The sequence below is a fragment of the Lathyrus oleraceus genome, chromosome 5 (assembly GCF_024323335.1).
Source record: "Lathyrus oleraceus cultivar Zhongwan6 chromosome 5, CAAS_Psat_ZW6_1.0, whole genome shotgun sequence".
Classification (NCBI taxonomy): Eukaryota; Viridiplantae; Streptophyta; class Magnoliopsida; order Fabales; family Fabaceae; genus Lathyrus; species Lathyrus oleraceus.
The window spans coordinates 419589624-419597901 of NC_066583.1; the positions used below are offsets into that span (position 1 = coordinate 419589624).

At 38.5% G+C, this 8278-nt stretch overlaps 1 non-coding gene across 1 annotated transcript; it reads left to right on the top strand.

The window, feature by feature from the left end:
- The first annotated feature begins 1707 nt into the window (after window positions 1-1707).
- Window positions 1708-1814, top strand: LOC127089089 (small nucleolar RNA R71). The gene has a single exon (XR_007790867.1). It is a non-coding gene; the product is annotated as a small nucleolar RNA R71 (small nucleolar RNA).
- The last annotated feature ends 6464 nt before the right edge of the window (window positions 1815-8278 follow it).

The following is an 8278-nucleotide window of genomic DNA, read 5'->3' on the forward strand; positions in this document are numbered from 1 at the left end:
CGGGTTTAAAAATGGTTCGATCTTAGGTTCTCCCTGATCAAATTCTCTTATGCACTCATCTATGATATCAATCGCATAACATGCGTCTCCTAGAATTGGTGCCATCAGGAATTTCGAAAGAATGAACTCGATCTTTTCGTCCCCTACTTAGAAGGTTAATTTCCCTCTTTTGACATCTATTATAGCTCCGGTTGTTGATAAGAATGGTCTACCTAAAAGGATAGGGATATCTTCGTCTTCTTTTATATCCATGACCATAAAGTCTGTTGGGATATAAAGTTGACCGATCCTAACTGGGATGTCTTCTAAAATACCTACAAGATACTTAACAGACTTATCGGCTAATTGTAGGGACATCTTAGTTGGTGGCAATTCTCCTAGGTTTAACCTCTTACATACAGCTAAGGGCATTAAACTTACACTAACGCCTAAGTCTAGGAAAGCTTTGTCGATCACATGATTTCCTAAAATGCAAGGTATAGAAAAACTACCAGGGTCTTTCTCCTTCTTAGCAAGTTTATCCTGGGAAATAAAATTGCATTCCAAGGGTTTTGGATCGTCGAGCCTACGCTTATTAGTTAAGATTTCTTTGAGAAATTTGGCGTAAGACGGAATTTGGGTGATAGCTTCGGTGGAAGGAATCTCTACATGAAGCTTTTCTATCACTTTTATAAATTTTTGATATTGGTTGTTCACTTTGGTTTGTTTAAGTCTTTGCGGATACGGGATTGGTGGTTTGTACGGGGGTGGTGGTTTGTAAGTTTTATCCTTGGCTTCACCTTCTTGGGTAGTTTGTTTCTCGGATTCCTCTAACTCGTCTTCTTGGTTGGTAGAAGTTTTGGACTCACTCATTGCTGGGTTTTGCAGCCCTTCGTAAGCGGTCCCACTTCGTAATGAGATAGCGTTAGCTTGCCCTCGAGGGTTTGGTTGAGGTTGTCCAGGAAATTGGCCTCCAGGTGTAGTTTGTGGGGCTTGGTTTTATGCTACCTATGAGATCTGGGTTTCAAGCATCTTGTTGTGAGTGATTATCTGATCAACCTTGGTTCCTAATTGCGTTATAAGTTCGTTTACGTGAATGTTTTGGTTTAGGAATTCTTTATTTTGTTGAGTCTGGCCCGATATAAAGCTTTCCATGATCTTCTCAAGGTTAGACTTCTTGGGAACAGCTTGCATAAGTTGATTTGGTTTTTGGGCTTGATAACCTTGCGGTCTCTGAGGTGCATGATTTTGGATAGGGTTCTGGTTTTTTAATAGGAGAAATTTGGATGATTCTTCCGTCTAAGGTTGTAAGTGTTTGATAATGGGTTACCTTGGGCGTAATTCACTTGGTCGGTATTTAATTCGTTCAAAAGGTTACACTCTGCCGATTCGTGTCCTTTAGATCCATAGAGTTCGCACTCAGTGTGGACTACTGCTACGGTGTTAGTGTTTGTAGACATATGTTCGATCCTAAGGGCTAAAGCGTCCATTTTCTCCTGCATCATGTCTAGAGAGCTCACTTCATGTATTCCACCTTGGGTCTCCTTTTTCTCTATTGATGCTCGTTCAGTTCCCCATTGATAATGGTTTTGGGCCATATCCTCAATTAGGTCACAAGCTTCTTGATAAGGTTTGTTCATCAGCATGCCACCTGCGGCAGCGTCGATGCTCATCTTGGTGTTATAATGGAGTCCATTGTAGAAGGTATGAATGATCAGCCATTGTTCTAGGCCATGGTGTGGGAAGACTCTTAATAGCTCTTTATATCTCTCCCAAGCTTCGAAAAGCGATTCTCCTTGGTTTTGAGCAAATCTAGTTATTTGGTTTCGAAGAACAGCAGTCTTACTAGGGGGGAAATATCTAGCAAGGAATACTCTCCTAAGGTCTTCCCAGGTAGTTATTGAATTAGCTGGAAGTGAATCTAGCCATGAATGTGCTCTATCCCTGAGGGAGAAAGGAAATAATCTTAAACGGATCGCATCTGGTGAAGCACTGTTAGATTTAAAGGTGTCGGCTAGTTGGATAAAAACTTTTAAATGTTGATTCAGGTTCTCGGTAGCGAGACCCGCGTATTGGTTCTGTTGCACTAATTGCAACAAAGACGGTTTTAGTTCAAAAAATTTAGCAGGTATAAGAGGGTTTACTATACTCGAACTAGGTTCCTCATCAGAGGGTTGGGAAAATTCCTTAAGAGGTCGCCTATCGCGATTCTCGGCCATAGCTTTCTTAATTCCGATGAGTAAGAGGCGTGTACGAGTATAACGTTTGGGTTCCGCTAAAAGATCTACTAAATTTCCGGTACTACAGGTTCTTCGCATTTACGGCTAATAATGCCTTAGTCTATACGATGTAACAACAGGGTACGAAATTTGACGAAGTTGGTCCCCGGCAACGGCGCCAAAAACTTGATCGTCGGGATTCGCAAGTGCACGAATAACGTCAAAGTAATATAAAAGAATATTGATCCCACATCGACCAATCATCAATCTATCGATTTCTATCGTTACAGTGTTTATCTAAGGCGGTATAAAAGAGATATTGGGTTTGCAAAATAACAGTAAATAATAAATGCAGGTAAAGACAGGTTGAATGTAATTCACGTCAGCTAAGTGATGTTTCGATTGTCTAAATAGAACTATTTATGAGGAAATATTTTCTACTCTTGAAAAGAATCCATTTAACGGGATCTATCGCTTTCGCGTATTCAGAACCGAGTTTACCCTTAAATTAAGGCCTTCTATTGTCACTTATAAAAGGTGCGCAGAATGCTAAAGTAGTAAACCTATTTTTAAGAAATGAGACTCGTAAACTTAGTTGAAAAGTGATTTTGATTTGGAAAGTTTACCCAAGGAACTTCCTGATTTTAAACTTATCAACGCGTCCGAAAACAGTTTCAAAAATAGTTTTTCCTTAAAGTGATAAAGATTCCTAGTTACTAAGCCAGGGTGCTTTCGCACTCCTCAAATAGTTAAAACTAACCAAGTTTGTTTTAGAAAACTCAAGTTAAAAATCAAAACAACCTTTAAAGTATTTCTACAGATCTCAATAAGTGAAACATTACTTTAAGCGTGATCCTTACATTCTCACCTTTAAAAGATTTAGCCAGACATGGTAACACAAACAAGCATAACGGTGTTAATCATGATGAAAAGTTTGTTTTAGAATGTGAGGCGTAGAGAACGAGTAAAATGCATAAAATAAATAAGGTAAAGCGAGTGCGGAAAATAAATAAAATAAAGTGAGTGCGGAAAATAAATAAAGTAAAGCGAGTGCGGAAAATAAATAAAATAAAGCGAGTGCGGAAAATAAATAAAATAAAAGCGATGTGGGAAATAAATAAAATAAAAGCGATGCGGGAAATAAATAAAATAAAAGTGATGCGGGAAATATATAAATAAAGCGATAAATAAGAACCTTCTCCAAACGGAGGCTTCGATTCTGGTACAAAAATAAACCTCTGATTCCTGAAGCTAAAGATGACAGCAACCCGAAGTGACCCAAGTCAATCTCACAAAGGTGCAATAACCCCCCGATGTGACGGGTTATTGCTATTACAAATGATAAATATATGATTAGTGTTGTAAAACCAAGTTGGATGCTAGAAAACGAAATGAAATGAGCTATTTATAGAGATTTTCAGCAGTTTGTAAAGACCATGGTGCCCTCCAACTTCCCCTTAGTGGGACTTAGTGGGAACGTTATTTCTAAAGGTGGCGCCCGCCATCCCTTCATGGCGCCCGCCATGTGTGTAAATGGGGTGGATCATGGGAACATAGCAGTTACCTCCTAGTTAAGGGATGATGACTCATGGCTTCCCCTATAGCGGCCGCCATGTGCAACGCCATGTGTGTAATTTCGCTGAAAAACCCTAATTTTATGTCTTTTTGCTTCGTTTCTTCCAAAAGAGTCTGAAAGTGCTAAATATCTGAAAACAAGAGAAAAGAGAGCATAGTACAAATAAAATGATAATAAAGTCCTAATAAACATGTGAAATCCAAGTCAAAAACACGGTGTAATTCGGTATGATCAATGTCTTGAAAATAGCTGGAGACACGAGTAGAATTTCCATGAAAATAAATCAATGAAAGGACTCGGTCGGGGATAAAGGAAAAAAATATTCAGGGGAAACGAGTAGATCAGCACGAAGTTGAAATACCTTAATCAAATTCAACTGGCGAAGAATGATCTTCATCACAGGAGTCCGAGAAATATATTATCTATTCCCGGTTACTGGGTAAGAAGATACTATACTCTGACTGAGGGACATCCGATACCGATTATATTCCTTGCTGAAATCGATTATTTTTAAAGTAATTGCTTTTATAAAAATGATTTTAATTTATTAATTCCTTTCGAAATTATCATCATAAAAATCCAATTTTATTTAACTAAAAATAAATAAGAGTAGAAACAATTGGATAAAAAGCTCGACTTTATTTAATAGGATGGTAGCCTGTAAATGACAAGACTCCATAGATCTTTACAAAAGTTGAAAATGGTAAATTACATGGAAAATGGATACATTGAATACAATGATCACTACTCTTCCTACCAACTTCAATATCTGTTGTGCTCTTGGCTTTGGTTGAGAATGATGAATCAGAACCAAACGACTTGCTCAAAAATACTCCAATGACTAGGACCAACCGAATGCAGTTACTTGCGATAATCCCTAATTTTTGCCTAGATTTCCCCAAGGTGGCGTACTCAATCTATTGGGATAAATTTTCTGTTTTATGTCTCTCACTTTTGCTTGTATCGCCCTTTTGGGTTTTCAATCCACCGAGACGTTCATTTTTGCCTAAGCCGCTCTTTTGGGTTTTCACCTTAGCGAGTTGTTCTTTTTCTTTTTTAGGAGAAGTATTTCTTGACTGAATCATCATTCATAGGGCGAGTGAATTCTTCACCATCCATAGTTATAAGAATCAAAGCACCGCCTGAAAAGGCTCTCTTCAAACCATATAGGCCTTCATAATTAGGAGTCCATTTGCCCCTAGCATCTGGTTTGAAAGCCAAAATCTTCTTGAGCACAAGGTCACCTTCTCTGAACATACGAGTCCTGACCTTCTTATCAAAATCTTTCTTCATTCTCTATTGATATAACTGACCATGACACATGGCAGTCAATCTCTTCTCTTAAATCAAATTTAACTTATCATGTCTGATCTGGCATCATTCAGCTTTTGTCAACTTGGCTTCCATCAAGATACATAATGATGGGATATCAACCTCTACTGGGAGTACAACTTCCATACCATAAACGAGAGAGAAAGGGGTTGCCCTTGTTGAAGTGCGGACGGATGTACGGTACCCATGCAAAGCAAATGGGAGCATCTCATGCCAATCTTTGTAGGTTACGACCATTTTCTGAATGATCTTCTTGATTTTCTTATTTTCAGCTTCAAAAGTCCCATTCATCTTAGGTCTGTAGAGAGAAGAATTATGATATGCAATCTTGAAGTCTTTACAAAGAGCTCCCACCATATTATTGTTCAAGTTTGATCCATTATCAGTGTTGATCTTACTTGGCACACCATAACGGCATATAATCTGATTCTTGATAAACCTCACAATAACTTGTTTGGTTACATGTGCATATGATGTCGCTTCAACCCACTTTGTGAAGTAGTCAATAGCCACTAGAATGAAACGATGTTCGTTCGAAGCTTTGGGCTCAATCATACCAATCATATCAATCCCCCACATGGAAAAGGGCCGTGCAGAGGAAATGACATTCAACAGTTTCAGAGGAACATGAATCTTATCTGCATAAATTTGACACTTGTGGCATTTCTTTACAAACTTGCAATAATCAGATTCCATTGTCAGCCAATAGTAACCCGCTCTCAACATCTTCTTAGTCATAGCATGTCCATTGGAATGAGTACCAAAGGAACCCTCATGGACTTCAGTCATCAATAAGTCTTCTTCGTGTCTATCCTCGCATCTGAGCAAAACCATATCAAAGTTTCTCTTGTAAAGCACATCACCATTCTAGTAGAAGCTGCCAGCTAATCTTCTCAAAGTCTTCTTATCTTTCAAAGATGCCCCAGACGGGTAAATCTGACTTTGGAGGAAACATTTGAAATCAAAATACCATGGATTTTCATCTTTAACTTCTTCAATATCAAACACATGAGTTGGCCTATCAAGATGCATCACAGTCAAATTGGGGACTTCATTCCAAAATTTCACCATAATCATTGAAGCCAGCGTTGCAAGAGCATATGCCATCCGGTTTTCATCTCGAGGGATATGATGAAATTCAACCTTTGTAAAGAAAGTTGAAATCCTCCCTGCATAAACTCTATATGGTATCAAACCGAGTTGATTCGTCTCCCATTCACCTTTGATCTGATTTACAACCAAAGTTGAATCTCCATAGACGTCGAGATATTTGATTATGAGATCAATCGCCTCTTCAAACACCATAATACAAGCTTCGTACTCAGCCATATTGTTTGTACATTTGAAATTCAATCTAGCTGTAAACGGAAAATGAGTGCCTTGAGGAGTAATAATCACTACCCCAATGCCATTACCATACGAATTAACAGCTCCATCAAATACCATGCCCTAACAGGAACCAGGTTTTGGCCCGTCTTCAAGCAATTGTTCATCATAATATTTCATCTTCAATTATAAGATCTCTTTATCAGGAAAATCATACTGCACTGACTGATAATATTCAACCGGTTGGTGATCCAAATGGTCAGCCAAGACACTACCTTTAATTGCTTTCTAAGATCGGTATTCAATATCATACTCAGATAACAACATCTGCCAACGGGAAATCCTCCCAGTTAAAGCAGGCTTCTCAAAGACGTACTTGATTGGATCCATTTTGGATATCAACCAAGTAGTATGATTCTAAATATATTGGTGCAGACGCTTAGCAGCCAAAGCCAGTGCGTAACACGTCTTTTCAAGCATAGAATATCGAGTCTCACATTCGGTGAACTTCTTACTGAGGTAGTAAATTGCATACTCTTTCTTCCCAGATTCATCTTGCTGACCAAGAACACAACCCATACTCCCATCAAGCACAGATACATGGTCAAGGGTCTTCCTTCAACAGGAGGAGACAAAATCCGAGGTTCAAGCAGATATTCTTTGATACTATCAAAAGCTTTCAGGCAATCCTTGGTCCAATCACAAGATTGATCTTTCCTAAAAAGCTTTCAGGCAATCCTTGCTTCTCAGTTTTGGGCGCATGCATTTCTTGTATTGCTTTGACCTTGGCAGGATCAACTTCAATACCCTTCTCACTGACAATAAAGCCCAACAACTTACTAGAACGAACACCAAAGGTAAACTTATTGGGATTCAAGCGGAGTTTGTACTTCCTCATATGCTGGAATAACTTCAATAAATGCTCAACATGTTCTTCTTCATCACTTGATTTTGCAATCATATCATCAACATAAACCTCAATCTCTTTATGTATCATATCATGAAAAAGAATGGTCATAGCTCTCTAGTATGTTGCCCCAGCGTTCTTTCAAACTGAAAGGCATCACTCTATAACATAATGTTCCCCATAGTGTAATGAATATGGTCTTTTCCATATCTTCAGGTTCCATCTTGATCTGATTATAACCGGAAAATCCATCCATAAATGAAAAGACTTTGAATTTAGTTGTATCGTCTATCAACATATCAATGTATGGCAGAGGAAAATCATCCTTTGGACTAGCTTTGTTCAAGTCTCTATAACCAACATGCATGCAGACTTTTCCATCTTTCTTAGGAACCGGTACAATATTGGCCACCCACTGCGGATACTCAGAGGTAACAAGAAAACCAGCATCAATCTGCTTATGCACTTCCTCTTTGATCTTAACTTCCATATCAGGATGAGTTCTTCTCAACTTCTGCTTGACCAGCGGGCATTCTAGCTTCAACGTTATTATATGCTCCACAATCTCATAATCCAACCCATGCATGTCGTGATAGGACCAAGCAAACATATCTGGATATTCTTGAAGAAGATCAATCAACCCCTTCTTAGCCTCTGGACACAGTTGAGAACCAATCTTGACTTCCTTCACATCATCATCGGAACCCAAGTTGACTAATTCAATCTACTCTTCAAACTGATGAATGGCTTTTTCTTCATGCTCAAGTAAATGAGATGATTCATCAGATACTTCTTCATCATCAATCTCTTCCTTAGCTTCAAACACAGGGAAATCAATGTTTGGAGAGGGAGTAGGATCATTGTACTCAATGGTTTTGAGAACCAACCTACATAATGATTTGATATTTTGATTTTAGAGAAGTGATTGTGACCAAATAT